General features: G+C 39.7%; 1 protein-coding gene across 1 annotated transcript in view; it reads right to left on the bottom strand.

Moving 5' to 3' along the window:
* Positions 1–20666, bottom strand: part of LOC122803882 (extracellular calcium-sensing receptor-like) — a 119902-nt gene that overhangs the window by 87621 nt on the left and 11615 nt on the right. The gene's annotated exons all lie outside the window — the stretch shown is intronic.

The following is a 20666-nucleotide window of genomic DNA, read 5'->3' as shown; positions in this document are numbered from 1 at the left end:
ATAATTAAATTTTAATACACAATAATTAAATTATAGCCCTTGTACAACACCACTTGGTAGTACGTGTTTTAAATGTATAGTTTTGCAAATTTTTCCAGTAAGCAATGAAACAAAGCATATGAACCAATAATGACAAAACTGCCCAATTCAGAACATTTCAATCATAAAAGGCCACTCAAACTTCTGTCATTACAATCTGCCAGTATCAGTCAATATGCACAATCTCTGCAGATGTAAAAGTCATGTGAATAATTCCACCTTAAAGATATCTGTAACTAATGAAAAGGTTGCTGCTAGCAAACAACTTTATTTCAGTGTTTCATCTACAAATTCAGTGCCTGCTGCCCTTGAAGAATAAATTGCCAATTTATGCTACATTAAAAAAATGGTAAGCTGGTAATATTGCATGGATGACAAACTGAAAACAGGTTCATAGTTACTAGGCATCTCATCCAAAGGAGGGCATATTCAGGACTTCATTACCCAACCCCCTAAAAATGCAACACAGTATCAGCAATCCATCAATATGCTGTGGGAGTAGAACCCACAGCCTTCTGCATTAAAACACAAGCATGCTACATGTTGTGCTACTAATACTGCTTTAAAATTGTGTACCACAATAGTGATACCATTTGCTCACTAGCTAAACAAAGCAGTTGCACATTTTAAGCAGACTTAGCATGAGCAGCAGTAAACTTCTCTTCCCTTGAAGCTCACAGTTCTTTGAAAATGCACTTGAAGCTAAATTCCTTGAAAAATGCACCTGTCATAATGGGGAGACAGAGGGCCAAAACTAAGGACACATTTTAATTATTGCTCTTATAAATGTAGAAAGTTAAATAGAACAACAAGTTTTGCATTAGTACGAAATTTATGAAGGCTATGAAGTCTAAAGCTCAAATATCGGCCATTATTTTCTGACTTCAGTCTTCAATGATTTGCCAGGCATTTTCCAGAAAAACACAATTTTATTAGAAACAAACTAAAAATATGAGGAAAAATCTGGACATTCTGCAAAAACCGGGATAGCTGAAGGGTATGTTGCCTACCTCTTACACACACCTCTTTCTCTCTTACACACACACACACACACACACACACACACACACACACACACCCCCCTCCCTGCCTCCCTCTTGCATGCATACATACGCATCCACCTGCCTCCCTCTCACACACACACACACACACCTTCCTGTCTCCTCCCACCCACACACACAAACACCTTCCTGTCTCATTGTCTCTTACAAACATAAACATACAGACCACACACACCTACATGCCTGTCTCCGTTTTACACACACACACACACACACACACACACACACACACACACGTGCACACACATACACACAGAAATACCTCTCAACCTCTTCAGTGCAAGAAATATGAACAAAGCCTGTCATAATGGGGGGAACAAAGGTCCAAAACTAAGGATACATTCTAAATATTGCTCTTATAAACATAGAAAGTTGATATAACAAGTTTTGTATAAGTACGAATTTTATGAAACAGATGAAATCCAAAGCTCATAAGACTCATTCAGTCTTCAATGATTTGCCAGGGATTTGCCAGAAAAACACTATTTTATGAGGAACACACCAAATAAGGCAAAAATCTGGACAACTGACAGCTTAAACCACAAAATGTAAAGGTTTATGCAATATTAAAACAAATATTGAAAATAATCCAACTTCTCTTTTATTGAATTTACAAATGTACCAACTAAATCTGCCAAACTAAAAGCGTGTGCACACTTTTTAGTTCTTATTCAAGCCTAGGGATTAAAAAAAAAAAAAGTGCCTTTAAGTTCTGTCAGCAAGATGGTCCGGATCAATCGTTAGCTCTGCATACCCATGCCTATATACATACAGCGACCAACATAAATTCATAAATCCAGGACCTGTCTTACTTGGAGGGAACAGAACAGTTGTTTAAATTTTCCTCCAGTGTCTAACTGCTGGCAGAAAACACAGAGCAAGTGAGCAGCTGCACAGTGTCAGCTGCAAACACGGAAGTTGTTCCTTCTTCTTCTCCTCTAAAAACTAAGGGAAAACAGCTGCTTAGCTGAGAATGCAGACATTAAGCTAATCAGTTGCAAACAGGGAAATTTCTTTCTTGTCTTTTTTTTTTTTTTTTTTTTTAAATAAATTTTGGATGAGTAGTGCAACTTTTCTTACTGCATTTACATGGGTCAGGTGGTGGATGATGCCCGAAATCCAGGTGGATGCAAGTGAGGTCATGGACCCCTAGATTTTATCGCACAGAACCCCTGGGGTCCGCTGACCCCAGTTTCGGAAACACTGTCCTAATGCAAGCTCAAGACAAGGGTACAAATCTCCAAGAAATCTAAAGGAGGGGGAAGGCGGGTGGGATGTCAAGAATGAATGAAGATCGACAACACAGATGGAACATTATGGTGAGTACATAACTACTTTATCTGCTGTTGTCAATCTTCATTTATTCTTGACAGTTGGTAAAGAGTCCCCAGCTACTTTACACCCTGGGTGGCCTTATGGAAGGATATTCCTGAGAACCATAGAGCCAAAGAATGCTCTTCACCTGGAGACCAGATCCAATTTGTTTTGTTTTGTGGCTTTTCCCGTTTAGGGGTCGCCACAGCGGAACTCCAGTCTGCTAATGATTGGCAGTTGATTTTTACATGCTGAGTTGCCGGCCCTAATGCACAACTTTCAATGAAGGTACGCCCATTCACGCATGTCTCCACAGAAGATGCTCTAGCTGAGAATTGAGATCCAATTTGTAATGAGTGATAAAGGTATGAGGCATTGCCCAAGTTGCGGCTGCACATATTTCATCCAGAGAGGCCTTGGAATGAAAGGCAGCTGAAGTGATGATAGATCTGGTTGAGTGCACGCTTACAAATGCAGGTATTTTTGATTGTTTTGTTCATAAATAAAGGTAATGCAAACTTTTAACCATTTAGATAGCGTCACCTTAGACACAGGTCAGCCTATTCTTGGTCCTGAAAAGGAGACAAATAATTGGTCTGAAGTTCTACAGTCCTTAGTCCTTTCAAGATAAAATCTCAACTGTCTGTAAATGTATAACAAATTAAAACAATGTTCATCTTTATTAGAGAAATTGGGAAAGAAAACTGGTAAATGAATTGATTGATTTATGTTTGACTCAGAGACCACCTTAGGCAGGAATGAAGAGTTAGTCCTCAAGGACACTCTGAATTTATGGAAGATTATGTATGGTAATTTCACGCAAAGTATCTGGATTTCTGAAACCCTCCTGGTGGAGGTAATGGCTACTAGAAAAAGAGTTTTCCAGGAATGGAATTTGAGGTGACAAGTAGCAGCTGGCTCAAAGGCAGGTAGTACTAAATATTGTGAAATTAATGTACGATCTCATGGGGGTAACGGATCCTTGATTAGAGGTTTGATACTTAGGATTCCTTTGAGAAACACTTTGCATAAGTGATGAGAAATTAAGGATTGGTCATCGCATCCATTGTGAAAATTAGAGATGGCTGCTAAGGAGACTCTAACGGTTGAAGAAGCCACACCTTGGTTGAAGAGGTTCGCTAGAAGATCTACATTTTTTTCATCTGAGGCCAAGAAGTGATCCAAATTATTCTTAGAAGCCCAAAGAGAAAATCTTTTCCATTTACTGGAATACAGTTTCCTGGTAGAAGGTCTATGGGAAGCCAGAATAATTTTTTGGACAGGGGAAGTAATATTAGATTGCCTGGCAACTAATGGAATTGGAGGAACCAAGCAGTGAGCTTGAGGGAGTGAAGATCTGGGTGTGACAGCTCTTGAGGGTGTGACAGAAGATCCAGAACTGGGTCCAGAATCCAAGGCTGATGAACCAAGTGAGGCCATAGGAAGGGGAACCAAAGTTGCCTGGGCCAGAATGGGGCAATGAGGATCACTTTGGATTAGAACCTCTGGTCTTTCTTCAGAAAGAGGGGAATGAGGGGAAAAGGTGGAAAGGCATAAAGGTGACCCGGGGGCCAATTGAGGAGGAGACTGTCTCTTGGTGACACCTGGCTAGTGTTTTCTTTACTTTTGGGCTGTACAAAGAAGATCCATCAAATGGAGCATTGATGAAGGAAGACTTGAAGGGCTCCACAAAGTCACACACAAGCATCCAGGTGTGCTGCCTAATGGCAACACTGGAACCCACTGCTCTGGTTGTCCCTTCTGCTGCATGAGTGATGAGTCATGTGGACAAGTTTGATATAGACTCCAGGGTGGCTAGCTGCCTTTGTGCAGAGGGATAATATAAGAAACGTTCCAGCCAGGGGGAATGTAGTGTTTTTAGATAGAATGATTAATCAGAATACTGACAGGATAGGCAATGGCAGTGGCTGCAATTTTTAGGAATTCTGTAGGGAGGTTGTCTGCAGCCAAGGTAGTAGGTTTGAGTCTGAAGAGTTTTTTATAGTGTCAGTTGGAATGGGGTTAATAGAGAAGGAATTGCTTCTTTTATTGGAGGTATTTGGGATATATAGAGTAGTTGTAAGGTTGGACTTGGAAAGTAAATGAATGGAATTTGTAAAAAAAAAGTGTTGAATTGTGTTGCAGTGTTATCAGTATTGTTTGAAGAGGATAGAGAGGGAGTTGATGGGTGTCCAGGATGAAGGAGTTTATTAATAGCAGTCCAGAAGTTATTGGGATTATTGTTATGCCTTTGTTGTAATATGCAGTAGTATTTATTTTGTCAAGTATGACTTGAGGCTCGGCTTTGTTGTGAATTTGTTTGTATAGATCTAGTTTTATTTTGTTTTTTTTACTGGAATGCCAGCTTGCCTAGGCTTTGTCTCTTTGTTTGAGAAGATGCCTTGTGTCTTTTGTTAACCAAGGAGAATAGTTAGATTTTACTCTTGTAGTTTTACAAGGGACTAGCCTGTTAAAAATATCTAGGCAGTTGGAATTGAATTATTGAGCAGCATCAAGAGGAAGAACTTTGAGTGGAGACCAGTCTTAGAGTTGTAATAGTGTGATAAAATGTGAGTGTTGATGTTCTTTTTGCTGTGAGTTTGATGGAAAAAGGTTTGTCTGGGAGATTAATATGAAGTCTGACTAAACAGGTGCTGAGATAACCACAAAGAGTGTTAGGGAGGCATCCTGACTGAGAGGCTGAGGTAGGTTTGTTGATAAGGATCCAATCCAAGATAGATTGTTTATTGGTGGCTTTATCTGTTCTTGTTGTGGATTGGATCAGTTGTGAAAAAACACGAAAGTTGATTAAATCTGTGGGATTATCAGAGTTACAGGAGTACCAGCTGGTGCTGAAGTCATTCATTATGATGGTTTCTTGTGAGAAGGTTACTGAAATCCAGTAAAGTATTTCCTCAGTTGTGTTAGCGTTACTACAGGGAGGAATATAGGTGGTGATTATAGTTACATTTTTGTTGTTATTGATTTTTAGCTTGGTAAACAGTACTTCAGCATTACTGAACTGTATTTGGTTGCATAGGTTCTATTAGCAAGTTTTGCTTGTACATTATGGGTATGCCACCACTGCATTTGTTTATTCTGTCACACTGGTGTATGTTATATCCTGGAGGTAGAATTTCATTGTTCTTTATATCAGGTTTTAACCAGGTTTCTGGAGTATAGTGATATCTGGGGTGTATAGGGATAGGCATGTGTGAAGATCGTGGACTTTACTCAATATGCTTCTTACATTCATGTTGAGTAGTAGGAGGTTAAGGGCTTTAGGAGAGACAGGAATAGCAGAGTTTAGGAGGGGGATAGGTGGAACTGGTTGTTGATGCGTAAGCATGGGCCCCCAGGGGTTGGGATGGATGTCTCTGCTTAGTTTTAGAAGTGAAGTGATCTATAACAGCTCTTTATTGATCTTGGTTAGAAGTTTGCTAAGTTTATGAAGTGAAGCTTATTTTGAGTAGGGTTGGATGAATTTGTATGGGAAGTAACCTATGTAAGCTGTGTTATAGAGATTAGAGGCAATGCTATAGTTAATGTGGAGAGTTTGTAGTGATTGAGGGTCTGGTATAGTGTAGAAGGTACTAAAGTTATGCAGGTGAGTTTGATAAGATGTTAGGTAGCTGATAAGTATGAGGAGGGTTGAGGTAATAGTGTGAAAATGTATAATTTTTTAGGTGTAAAATATGTGGAGAGGTAGTCATGGTAAGGTGGGAGTGAGGTTTTGTGAGACAGAGAAAATAGAGGTGATGAGGTAGATTGGGTAGAAATAGCAAGAATATAAATAGCAGGCAGAGAGGAAGTGAATGGGTTTGGCAGTAGAATTAGAAGTGAAGCGAAATTATAGAACTAGAGTGAGATGATAGGTTAGCACTACAGAGAGGGAGAGAGTGATAGAAAATTTGCATATATATATATATATATATATATATATATATATATATATATATATACACATATATATGAGAATGGATATAAAGAAAGTAGCAGGTACTAAGGCAGGGTTGGAGGAACAAAGAGGCTGAAGAGGAGCTTAGGTCAAGAGGAGTACAGGTGGGGAATAGAGGTGTTCTGAAGAATGGAAGAAGAGCTGTTGAGAATTGGATAAGAAGGTTGTGTGGTTTGTTAAGGGTGTAGTGGTGTATGACTGGTGAAGATGTAATTGGTGGGAGTGGGTAGTTAGATTAAATGCAGGTGTAGATGGGTCAGGTGGGGTATAGGGGCAGGGTAGGGGAGTGGAGACAGGGCAAATGGAGTGGACTGAACCAGAGAGTTCGCAGGAGGCAGACAGCAAAAAAACAATCAGAGAATCAACAAGACTTGGCAGGTAAAAGCAGGGTTGCTTTGATGTAGAACAGTTAGCAAAGTCAACTAACCTGAGGACGAAGTGTGAAGAATTATATGAAGAAACCAATGCTGGTGGGCAAAAGTTAGAAATTAAATTTAGTTTGTTTAGAAAGACAGTCAACAGGGTAGGTACAAGAGGGAACAAAGTGAAAGGAATAATGCAGGAGTTCGGTTTGGTGGTGTGCAGGCAGACTAACAATTTAAGATATTTAACAGGAATATGCATACAGTGTGATGATTGTCATGCTGATGGGCCACTGATGCTGGCTGAGAAGGGATATTAAACTTTGCAGACTAATGCAGGAGCTTGTATGTACAACAGTAAGTTAGGCAGATCTAATGTCAGTGGTACAATTGTTGTGATGATGAGATGCTGATTCTGGCTTGGAAGGGATATTAAGCTGTGCAGACCAATGTAGGGGCTTGTATTCACAACAGTAAGTTAGGCAGGTCCAATGTCCTCTCTTTGGTGGATGTACTATGCATCTGATATCATTTGGATGGTGCAGTGGTGCAGTGGTAGTGTTGTTGCCTCACAGCAAGAGATTCTCCAGTTTGATTCTCAGCCGGAGTGCCTTCTGTGGGAAGTCTGCATGTCCTCTCTGAATTTGTGTGGGTTTCCTTCAGGTGCTCTGTTTTCCTTCCATGTTCAAAGACATATGTCTGGAGTGTTTTTCTCCAGGCCTCCGTTGAAAATTGGCTACATTCCAAGTTGGACTTTCTCAGTTAATAAATGTTATATAAGTAAATAAATAAATAAATAAAATAAAAATAAATAAATAAAACTTATGACCAGATTAAAATCGTCCAGTAAAAGGATATCTACCCAGTTGAAGACACTATTCTAGATCCATCTGCTACTATCGAGAGAAATTCCAGAACAAGATAAAAAATTGCTTCCCCATCCTGTGTATGCTCAACTTTGTTATGAAAATAACTGTGTTCAGGAACTGGTAGCAGACAACTATTCCCTAAGCCTTCATGTGTGTGTTCCTTCACCTTGACTGAGAGGCTGATCGATAGGTTGGGCTGAGCATGTAATAAGGAAGGGGTATTTCAAGGGCAAACTGTTGGGGAAAAAGTGAAGAAATCTATCAGTAAACTAACTTTCCAATAGGCACAAACAAACTGATAAAGCTTTCAAGATTTTCACTTGCCATAGTTTCAAGTCACTCACACTTAAATATTAGGTCACAGACAGGAAATGTGTCAAAGTGATACCCTTCATTCTGGAAAGCAGTCACAGTAAAGACCTCATGGAGACTGGTCACACATCCAAGATGTGGGATATTTTATTCAACAGTTCAACAGATATTACAAATGTTTCATTGTTTCAGAAATGTTAGAATTGAGGAAATATGTTGATTAATTTGTGAGTTGCTTGTCTGTAAAAAGAAATATAATTTACAGTACAAAATTTGTTTTCTTCAGTTCAATTACCATTAAATTTTGCTTGTGAGAAGTCCTCAGAATATTTTGTTCTTTCATGAAAAGATGATTGAACTGCAGCCACCAGGATTTTTGGCACTTTAAGGCAATTTAGCAAAAACTGGATGCTGTGGATTGAGAAATGTGATTTATTCCTTGCTGTCATTACAAGAAGCATGGAAAAGTAAGAATAAAAGCAGTGGTAAAATACATAATTTTTATTTACAATAAGTGATCACTTTTAAACAAATATCCTTAATCAATTCTGTTTTATGATTGTTATTTTTGTGGTATGCACTGTTATGTTTTTAGTGAAGCCTGAAAAGATATAACATGCCACATTTTATGCATGTTGCAAAGGAAAAGGCCTTGAAAGTATGTAAATTTTTTACCTTCCAAGAAAAGAAATCCAAAATAGGAACACTTAAGGACAAAGGCAGAAATTGCTTAGCCAAAAACTACCATTTATACTTGATTTACCCTTCACAAGGAAGCAAGATTTAATTCAAATAGAATACTGTAAAAACCTGTGATGTTGGTGAGCTGCATGATTCAGAGATAGTAGAAGATTTTTTTATAAGAAATAATCCGTCAAAAGACAGGCTTTTAAGATAAACAGTCCTGACCTTATCTAATGTTATGGATTTCTACACAGTGCGTGAAATTACAAATGCACACTGAAAAAAAATAGCTGAGGACCTGTATGAAGGTAAAATAAAATGTGAGTTAGCAATAACCTAAAATGAAGCTTAGGCTGAAAATATACAGTAATATTAATAGATGGAAAGGAAGTGTAGCAGAAATTTAAGCTTTGTGTACTAGATGTTGCTAAAATAATTAAAAGATGCAGTGTCTGGCATTAATTAGTTTTGTAAAAACTTTAGTAAAAGAATTGTTTTGCAGCCAGGTCTAGTGGGGAGTTGGATAAAGCCCTCACTGCAACCCAAAAGACACAAGATTGATTAGCAGCTTGAGCACCTGCTGAAGCTGGCTTGGAGAAAGAGAGAAAGAGAGAGAGAGGGAGACAGGAATGATGAGGCTCTGGCTATGTGCCTTTCTTCATTGGATGGTTATGGGTGACATGCTGATGTAATGGCGATACATCACTGTAAGTCCTCATGGAGCTCAGAGCTCAGAGTCATGGCTGGGCTAGACATGTTGACAGGTTTGGGTAATTGCCTATACCTTTTGAGGTAGGAAAGGGAGGCTCCTAGGCTATACCTAATAGCAGCTATTGGCCTGTCAACAGTTCAAAGGGCATAGAGCCACCACTACAGATCTCATCATCCCCCTGTTGTTCGGCATCTACTTCTCAGAAGTACAGGCAAACATAGGAGGACTATGGCTGACAAAGTTTGCAGATGACTGCAAACTGGGCGCCATAGTGGAAAGTACATTGGACACAGATATCCTTCAGAGGGGTCTCACGGAAACTGATAACTGGTGCCAGAGCCATGGCCTGAAGTTAAATGCCAAAAATGTATAGTCATACCCTTCGGGAAAAACAAGGTAACCCCAAGCTACCATATAGGTGGCAATCCATTAAGCACAGAAGAGGTTATCAGGGATCTGGGGACCCAGGTTGACAGTGGCCTTTCGTTTGACACTCACATTGCTAAAGTGGTTAGAAAGACCTTCTACATTGCCCACCTGATCATGAAGGGATTCACATCCAGATCAAGTGAGGTCATTGTTCCCCTGTACTCTTCACTTATCAGACCAATGATCGAGTGCAATGACCCATTCGGGATGTATCTCACCCGCCACCTGCAGCAATTGGAGAGACCCCAAAAGTTCCTCACCAAAAGGATAAAGGGACTCCAAAATCTGTCATATGCTGCCAGACTGAAGAAACTCCAGCTCTATTCAGTCGCATACCGCCTGCTCAGAGGTGACCTGTGCCTGACATACAAGGCCATGTCCAACCCGGAATTAATGGACATGCTCCACCTCAAAAAATCCAAATCTACCAGATCCACTAGAGCAAGCGAGTTAAACCTTAGCACGGATATAAATAGGACATGCTGGAGGGATAGATTTGTCACCCAGAGACTCCCTATGCTGTGGAATAAAATCCCGGTCCATGTGAGGCAGAGCACCTCGCTGGCTCTGTTCAAGAGAAATCTTGACCGGTGGATGGGAGATCATAGGTTTACCCCGGGAATCATCTTTGTGTCACTGCTGAACAGAGGCACAACAAACTAATGGGCACAGTATTTTTTAACATAAGCCACAAAACTTTGGGCTAGGCTTATAAATGCCTTAGGGCAGATAGCCTAGTATAAACCTATGAACCGATATATATATATATATATATATATATATATATATATATATATATATATATATGGTTCCACTTGAAAACATCGAAATTCTAAACCATCGAAATTCATATGGTCAAGACCATATCATCGAGTGTTTAGAACATCGATGTTATCAAGGGGAAGAAAAAGGTAAGTAAAAAAGGGAAAAAGCTAGTGTTTCTACAGGGCAGTAAGGTGCCTTGCACACTGTGTCTGTGAATGTGCCATCTCTGTGATGGTACAGCAGACAGGGTATGGGAAATCTCCCATTTAGCGATTCTGCATAAAGCGCTAAAATGGAGATTTCCCTTTACCCCACTGTAGTGTGATCTCGGAGTTGGTATATTAAAGTTGGCTGTGTGTGGGGGCGCAGCCCCCCACATAGGGGGTGCAGGGTGGTGAAGCCCCCCTACATAAAATAGTTTTTAGAGTTTTTTTTTTTCTTTTTTTTACGTTCCCTTTGAATCTTCAATGGTTTGAAACTCGATGTTCTGGTCTCGATGATTAGAATTTCGATGTTTCAAGCTTTTGATGATTCAAAGTGGAATTATATATATATATATATATATATATATATATATATATATATATATATATATATATATACCATAACTACCAAAACCAGTGCTCGGTGAAATTATGCTCGGTTAGCTATCCAATATCACTACACAGTCAAAACCAGCACAACAAATAATGTAAAAATAGAATAAACCACACAGAAGTCCAGAAATAGATGCTTAGCCAACTTTAATGGCTAACAGGTCAAGTCACCTTCACCAACAAACCAGGTTTTGCCTTAGCATCATCAGTGCATGTGTTAGGGAGTGCCCTCCCCCTCCTTTTATACATACTCATCTGGAATTCTGTGTGGTTTATTCTATTTTTACATTATTTTTTGTGCTGGTTTTGACTGTGTAGTGATATATGTATACATGAATGCAAGGATTTGTGATTTAATATTAGCAAATACTCTGGAGACTCACTGTGTGGTTTTGGTGTAATTTGGTTACAGTGACTGTGCAATGCAGATTATTTACAGTGCCTTCTTATCATTTCAACATATGGGCGTGCCTTCTTTGAAGGCTGGGCATCGGGCTGGCAACTCGGCACCATAAAAATCCACTGCCAATCATTAGCGGATGGGAGTTCTGCTGTGGCAACCCCTAACCAGGAAAAGCTGAAAGACTTTTACACAAGTTACTTAAATTTAGTCAAGGTAAATTACTTAAAATTCAGGTTAGAAAAGCAGCTCATAGTTTGATTCCTCTACCACTTGACTTAATGCCTGTGGTACTCATCTTTTTATGCTGTGCAGGCCTCATGCCTGTGTATCTATCCAAAATACTTCCTCCTTCTGCCAGACAACCTTACATCTCTCTTACTCTTTCTTCAAAAGTAGCTCTCTGCTTTATTTCTTATGTCTAACATAAAGGCTCACACCTTTTTCTAGCCTGTCTGTCTGTGCCTGACCCTCCCTTTTGTAAGAAATGAGGTGTGACTCCTTCAGTTAGGCAGGTGTGCATCCATACTTCTCAACCTAAAAACATTGAAAATAGAAAGAAAGATATAGTAGGCATTCTTTCAGTTTTTATCTGCTAACAAAATTCTACATTTTTCTTTAACGTACTTGAAAAACAAAATAAAAAAGTAGTATACTTAGAAACACAACCTGCGGTGGTGGTGCTGTGGTAGCGTTGTCGCCTCACAGTAAAATGTCCTGTTCGATTCTCAGCTAAAGCGTAATCTGTGTGAAGACATGCGTGAATGGGTGTACCTTCATTGAAGGTTGTGCATCAGGGCTAGCAACTCGGTATGTAAATATCTACTGCCAATCATTAGCGGACCGGAGTTCCGCTGTGGCGACCCCTAACCGGGAAAAGCCGAAAGATACAACAGTATACTTAGAAACACAAAACAAAATTTCAGCATTCATATCTTCTGAAAGCTGTTTGATCAGATAACGATTTCTGTAGTATTTGCCTTGTCTAACATTCATTTGCTTTTCAATCTTACATCTTGCATTTCTGAATAAAACAGACCCATATCCTCTCTCAGTAGACGTTCTTTCATTGTCATCAAACACAGCAGCCAATTAATTAGGATTAATGATTTTATATTTCAGTCTAATAAACTCACCAAAGAGTAATTATTTAATCAAATGAGGCAGAAACTATTAGCTGAAGACTATGTTCTATACAGCTTAGTTGCATTGTCCTTTTTTCTTCACCATTACTTCAAAAAATACTCTATTCTCCATTATTTCAAACTTTAAACTTCAAACTAATGCCACTACCATTACTGTTTACACCATGAACAAATGTCTTTGCATCATTTCTATCACTCTTCCAGAGAAACGTAACTCATAATATGTATATGTTTATTACTCAAAATGAAAGCCCTCAAAGCTATATATAAAAATATTCTCATTAGGTAGAGCTAAAGCAACTTTCATTGCTGCACCCTTCTTCTGCAAAAAACTAACATTTCTCATATCTAAGTATATCATGCATCAAACAAAAGTGCAGTAATTATAGTATATATGAAGCAAAAAGATATTCTTCAAGATAATGTGTGACTACTTATAAACACTGAAAATTTCCAAAAATACTGCAGATCAAGAAGAAACAAACAGTACTCCAGGCCATATAGATCAGACCAATAAACTTTTAATCTAGATTAGCGCTTTCATCTTGAAACAATACAAAACTTCATCAGATCTAACAAAGTTTTGTATTGTTTCAAGATGAAAGTGCTAATCTAGATTAAAAGTTTATTGGTCTGACCTATACAGCTTGGAGTACTGTTTGTTTTTTCTTTGACTACTTATAAACCAGAACCACCCAGAATCACTGAATAAAGATTTTGTTCACATGAAGACTTAAACCAAAATACTATTTTTGCTGTACTTTTAAACTCTCCACCTCATCACTTGATTTCTTAACATAAGAATTTAATTTACCCACAAATTGGCTTATAATATTATGCAACAAAATGCTTATATTCTGTTGGAAAACATCTAACTCTGACAACTATTCTACTTGAGTTTCCACATATCATTATGCACATTGGAGACTGTATTACTAGAAAATGGAAATCAAAGTTTATTTTTAAACTAACCACACTTGAAGTAGTAAATATTGCAACAGAGATAAAATAACAGGAAATGGGATCTTTAGAAAAAGGTAGGAGTAAATTACATAGAAAAATGGAAACTGTGGGAACAATATATACAGAACAAATTTTTGGAGGAAGAATAAGGTTTAAGAGAAGGCAGGAATGGAACAGTTTATGTAACAGTTTGATTATACTGTATAAAATGATGCATGTGATGTATAATGTTTGTAAATATGAACTTGTTAATATGGTTTGATTACTTATAAGATGTTCTTCATTCCACATTGCTGCAGTCCTAACTATTGGGGTAGTCCGCTGTCCAGTCGGCCCGAATACCAAAGTATATGGCTGACGTCGGTCAGGGCGCATTAGACTGACGTCAGTACGTCAGGGTACTAATGCGCATGACCGACGTCATATCCTCAGTCTTTTTTGCCGCATGGTCCGATGCAGAAGCAATTTTGCGAGTGCAGGTTGGCGTTCTGAAAGTTTCTGAAGTCAGAGTTTCAGACCGAATCAAAGTTGGCTAAGTACCCCGTTGGGGATTATTTTCGTTTTTTCTTGCCTCAGTATTTAACCGGATGTCAGAAAAAGTGAATAACTGTATTTCTTGTGGGAAACAGATACCTCATAGGGATTACCATACTTTGTGTATACCTTGTTTAGGGCCTGAGCACGACGTTGTTGGTTGCCGCTCTTGTGCTAGATTTAACAAACGCACTATTAAGAGAAGGTTAGACTGTGCCAGGTTAGTGTTTGGGAAGCGTTGTAATTATAAAATGCCGTCGGATGCTCCGACGCCCGCTTCGTCCAAAAAGCGCAAGGACAAATTAGCAAAGCCTAAGGTTGATGAACCGGCAGTCCCGGACGTCGGTTCTTTGGAAGGCTCAGTGGAGCCAGAGATTTTGCCAGGAGTTTCTTTGGAGTCTCAGGCAGAGACTTTACTGTTACAGGATGTACCCTCTCAGAAGGTAGGCCAGGCTGAGGGGGCTTCTCAGGTAACTGTTCTTCCCTCTCTTCCCAAGGTAGTTAGGGCCTCTCCTTCTGTTTCCAAAACTTCTTTGAGAGGTAGGCCAAGTTTAGCTTCAGTGGGGGCTTCTCCTAGTACTTCAGGTTCTGTGCCTAAGAAGCATATGCTTAAAATGGCAGAAGATTTGATTACTATGATTAGAGGTTCTATGCCCCCTCCTGATAAGAGGCCTAGGGTGGAACCTGAGTTTGAGAGTTTTGAACACTGTTCAGAGGCTTCTGAGTCTTCTGCGGAAGACTTGCAGGAATACCCCCCTTATTCTGATTCTGATGTGGATGATTCCACTCCTACAGCTTCTCCTCCTGAGGATTTCTCTTTTTCAGAAACTCTGCATTCCATGAGGGAGCACTTTAAATGGGAAGGCCAAGATTACTCTGATTCCAGAAAAAGGCTTAGGGAATTCTTGTTTTTACCCCAGCATAGGCCTTTAGCTATTCCTCCTGTGTTGAATGTGGTGGAAGATGTTTTTGCAGAGGCTTCCCTGAACCCTGATTCTTTGCCTCCTGCCCCTGTTAAACCTGATAGGTATTATAGGGTGCCTGAAGCTCATAAGTATCTTTTTAAGAGCCCTAGGGCAGACCCGGAAACTGTTTCTCAGGGACCTAAAGGTGTTAAGGCCTCTGTTGTTAAAAATCCTGTTCCATCTGATAAAGAGGCAAGGGCTTTGGATAGATGGGGAAAGAAAGTGTATACTTCTTCCACTTTAGCCATGAGGGCGTTGAATTGTCAGTTTCACATGCTAAAATATCAAAATTATCTCCTTTCACAATTGAAATCTAAGGTGGATGCTTTGGCGGAAGGTATTGAGTGTAAAGAGTTGCTAGATTTAGTTCATGTGTCTGAACAAGTGGGTAAGCATTCTTTGCAATGTGGTTTTGATGCTGTACAGGCCTCCTCGAGGGTGGCTGCCACTAGTTCTGTTCTTCGCAGGCATGCCTGGTTGAGGGATCAGAATTTGGCTGAGCATGTTAAGACAAGGATTTTGGATGCTCCTTTACAGTCTGATGTGTTGTTTGGTTCGCCTGTGGAAGCAGTTTTAAAGAAAATGGAGGACAAAGCTAAGTCTATGCAAACTGTTAAAGATTTTTTGCAGGTGCAGCCACCGAAGTTTAGTAGAAATTGGCCTACTAAGGGATGGACATATCCTGCTTATGATTCTCAGTCTAGGGGTAGGTCTAGACGTGGTAGGGGCAGAGCTCAAGGTTCTTTTAGGCCTAGAACAGGGAGTTCACCTGCTCAGACTTCTGGTGAGGGCAGGGGTCAGTCCTTTCGTAAACAGACCCAATGACTTGCCTTTTCAGCTGCCAGTAGATTCTCGTCTGGCAGCTCCTTTGGGAGGAAGACTGTCTCTTTTCAAAGAAAATTGGGATTTAATTACTCAAGACAAATGGGTGTTGGATATCATTCACCACGGTTACAGATTTTATTTCCATACGTTGCCCCCTTTCAAAGGCATGCCAGACGTTCCTCCTCCACAAAGGAAAGAGGCTCACAAGCAAATTTCTTTGTTACTCCAAATAGGGGCCATTCAGCCAGTCCCTGTATCAGAAAGGGGCCTAGGATTTTATTCTCGCCTGTTCCTAGTACCAAAGAAGGGGAACACGTGGAGACCAATTTTGGATTTATCTATCCTCAACACTTATCTGGACATTCCCAAGTTCAAGATGTTGACGTTACAACAACTTTTACCTCTGCTGGGCAAAGATCACTGGATGGTAACTTTAGATCTCAAGGAAGCTTACCTTCATGTGCCTATAAGACTAAGTTGCAGGAAGTATCTGCGTTTTCGAGCTGGAAATTCTCATTATCAGTTCTCTGTATTGCCCTTTGGCTTATCTACTGCGCCCAGAGTATTCACAAAGGTTCTGGCTCCAGTGATAGCTTACTTCAGGCTGCAAGGAATTCAAATCTATCCTTACTTGGACGACTGCCTGATTCTGGCTCAAGAAAAGGAAGACCTTCTACAGCATCTGGAATATGTTATAGCAGTGCTAAGATGCCTAGGGTATTCTGTGAACGAAATAAAGTCCAGTCTAGTACCCTCTCAAGACATGTGCTTTCTGGGTGTGAGACTGAATACAGCAGCCCAGATGGCCTTTTTAACCCCGGACAAACAAAAGAATCTTTCCAGTTACTTCCATCAACTTTCTCTTCAGTCCGGGCTGACTGCAAGGACAGTCCTTCAAGCCTTAGGGTTCATGGCATCTTGTATTCTGGTGCTTCCCAATGCCAAACTGCATATGAGGAAGCTACAATGGTATCTCAAAAATCTGTGGACACAGCACTGCCAGGATTTGGACACTGTCATTCAAATAATACCTTGCATTCAAAAGGAATTTTTGTGGTGGGCTCAGGAATGTCACCTAAACAAGGGACTCTCTGTGACCCGGCCAGAGGCAAGTCAGATTCTAACGACAGATGCCTCAGATGTTGCTTGGGGAGCTCATCTAAATGGAAAGTGGATACAAGACAAGTGGCCTGCCAGACTACAGCATCTACATATCAACATGAAAGAGATGTTGGCAGTTCAGTTTGCATTAATTGCTTTCAAGGAGTTACTTCTTCCAGGGCAGGTGTTGATTCTAACAGACAACACAACTGTCATGTGGTACATCAATAAACAAGGGGGAACACATTCTTACCCATTGTGCAGACAAGCAATGATTTTATGGGAGACTGCGCTCAGCTTGCAACTAACTCTTCAGGCAAGGTTTCTGCCGGGAGCACAGAACTCCTTAGCAGATGTGTTAAGCAGACAAATCATGGATCCCCACGAGTGGAAACTGGATCTTCATGTATTTCAAAAGTTGACAGTGTCCTGGGGAACTCCAGACATAGATCTGTTCGCTTCTCCACTAAACCACCAGCTGCCAAAGTTTTGCACAAAGAGGTTTCATCACACAGCTTGGAAAGTGGATGCTCTTTCTTTCAGTTGGAAAAATCTTCATGTGTATGCGTTTCCACCTCTGCCTCTTCTTCCAAAGGTGCTTCTAAAGGTCAGACAAGACAAGCCAAGGATGATTTTAATAGCTCCAGATTGGCCTCGGCAGCACTGGTACCCATTACTGAGGAGTCTGGTAAAGAAGCCTCCATGGCCTTTACCCTTGATTCCACACCTGTTGTCTCAGAGAGAAGGTCACCTGCTCAATGTCAAGCTTCACTCTCTTCATCTAACAGCCTGGCCTATTCTGTTTTGAGAGACAGTAGGTCTCAACTTCCTCAACAAGTTTTAAATGTGATTATGGAAGCCAGGAGACCCAGTACAAGGAAAGTGTACTCAGAAAAATGGAAGAGATTTTTATTTTGGAGTGCAGCAAAGAATTTGGAGATTTCTGAGCCTAATTTGAGTGTGGCTCTTCAATATCTTACTGAGTTATTGGACAAAGGTTTGTCTTTCTCTTCCATTAAGATTCATGCTGCAGCAATTTCAGCTCACTATGATTGTGACCCACCATTGTTTTCACATCCTTTGTTCAAGCAATTTCTTAGAGGAGCAAAGAATATAAGACCTCCACGTAGAGCTCCTACTCCTGCTTGGGATCTCAATTTTGTGTTGGAGAAACTTACTCTACAACCTTTTGAGCCTGCAGCTACTGCTGAACTGAAATACTTGTCATGGAAGACTGCTTTTTTGTTGGCCATTACTTCTGCTAGAAGGGTTTCTGAGTTACAGGCCCTTATGGCGGTTGAGCCTTTTTTGATTTTTCATAAGGATAGGGTATCATTACGTACTAATCCTTCCTTTATGCCTAAAGTGGTTTCTAGTGTGGCTTTAAACCAAACTATTCATTTGCCTACGTTTTATGCAGATCCCCAAAACAAAGGGGAAAAGATTTTGCACACTTTAGATGTACACAGGCAATTGCGTTATTACTTGAGCAGGACTAAGGATTTTAGGCAGTCTCAGCAGTTGTTTGTTTCTTTTGCTTTGAGTTCTCAGGGCAAGCCTGTGTCTAAACAGACTATTTCTCGGTGGATTGGGTTTTGCATTGCCTTTTGTTATTCCCATCATGGCAAGGAGATTCCAGCTGGGATTAGGCCTCATTCCACTAGGGCTACTGCCACTTCAACAGCTTTTCTAAGGGGGGTGGCAACTAAGGACATTTTGGAGGCAGCTACTTGGAGTTCAGTGCACACTTTCTCTAAGCATTACCACCTTCCTCTCTACTCTAAGTCTAGGGCTGGTTTTGCAACAGCCATTTTGCAAGGCATGTTATCAGCTCCTGCTTCTTTATGATTTACCAGCCTCCCTTACCTCTGCTTTGGGATTCTACCCAATAGTTAGGACTGCAGCAATGTGGAATGAAGAACATAGTACAGTTTTGTACCTACCATAAATGTAGATGTTCGAGGATCCACATTGCTGCAGTCCAATTTACCCTCCCTCCTTCCCCTCTGTGTTAGGGGTGGTTGTGTAGGTGAGGTTATGTTCAGCTGAGTTTGTATATATTGTACATATTTTTGGTGCAGGTATGTTTGGTGTTTTTTGGGGTTTTGGGCCTTATCTTTTCAGGGTCTTCTGACATCTGGGGCAAGAAAAGACTGAGGATATGACGTCGGTCATGCGCATTAGTACCCTGACGTACTGACGTCAGTCTAATGCGCCCTGACCGACGTCAGCCATATACTTTGGTATTCGGGCCGACTGGACAGCGGACTACCCCAATAGTTAGGACTGCAGCAATGTGGATCCTCGAACATCTACATTTATGGTAGGTACAAAACTGTACTTTTGCTTATGTTACAAGTGATAATTCAATAAATGTTTTTTTAAATAGCTTCCAATACTTGATGTGTAACTTTTGAACATCTTCATAGGTAAAAAAATCAACAGAACTCCTTTATTTATCAAATTAAAAGCTCTAAATGATGCTGTATAGAACTATCATCTATAGTACAATATTCAGAGACAACAGTTAATACCATATTACACATGTGTTAATAATCATTTAATTCATAATCTCAGCATTATTCCCTTTGCCAGTTTTGCAGATTACTACATCTCTTCTCATTGCTTATATGCTTTTTCATTGTCAACCATTCCTTGCTTTGCAGTCATTTTTTTAAATTATTCATATTTGCAAACATTTTCAAAAACATTGACACATTCCTTTTGTCTGCTAGATATAAACTTGCTACTAACTTTTAAAGGTGGTAAAATAATTCCAGCATACCCCTTCCCTACTATTACATTGTCTTGTTCATGAAAATATGCATTATTTTCACTAGAAATACTAGAAAAAATTCATAATCCTAAATGGCTAAGTCAAAGTCACAAGTACTTACAAAATTATCCACTGAATCATGTGAAATGGTCTGTTCCTCCCTTTGTGACTTGCCAATCTATTCATGCAGTCTAGTCCTCTTACAAACTTTATATACATTAATTTGGACATCTTCCCTTGTTGGAAAAGTAGTGGGAATAAATGAGTTGATAGTAAACTGAGAACTTCAATGTCCAAAGTAATACCATGTAAACTGAATACCTGCAAGTGTTTTTGACTTGAAAAAATTATAATAGTGTTTCCTCCTTATTAACCTATGACCACAAAAACTTCCATGACTACCTCTAGAGGAAGCCTTTACTTCATGTGTTTCACCTGTCAAACCCTTTTGCACATTTTTAAATGACACAGACAGACTGCTACTGCTGTCATAATCAGAGTAAATTACTAAAATTCTCCTGAAGAAGAGCATGCTTCACACTGAACAGCTTTTCTTACATTGATGCTGAATAAATAACCTATTATTTTCATGATCATTATGTTTTCCATTGATTTGCTTTTTCTTCCTTTTTATGATCAATTGTTCTTGCTTATTGCTCTCTTCTGTGATCTCCTGCAGTTGAAACAAAAACATCTGGATGAGCAGTATCCTTAACTTCATTCTCCAATTGCTTTCTTTTATTAATTATTGCTCTTGAACATCAAATTCTATCAATATTTTAATCTTTTCCATGGTACAACTGAGACTGACTTTATGTCAGTGACCTCACAGATCATGTCTTTTGCAGGAAATAAA

This window comes from Protopterus annectens, chromosome 6.part0, assembly GCF_019279795.1.
Source record: "Protopterus annectens isolate FY-2018-M chromosome 6.part0, PAN1.0, whole genome shotgun sequence".
Classification (NCBI taxonomy): domain Eukaryota; kingdom Metazoa; phylum Chordata; order Ceratodontiformes; family Protopteridae; genus Protopterus; species Protopterus annectens.
The sequence above is the reverse complement of the archived record's forward strand: the minus strand, read 5'-3'. Positions and strand labels throughout refer to the sequence as shown.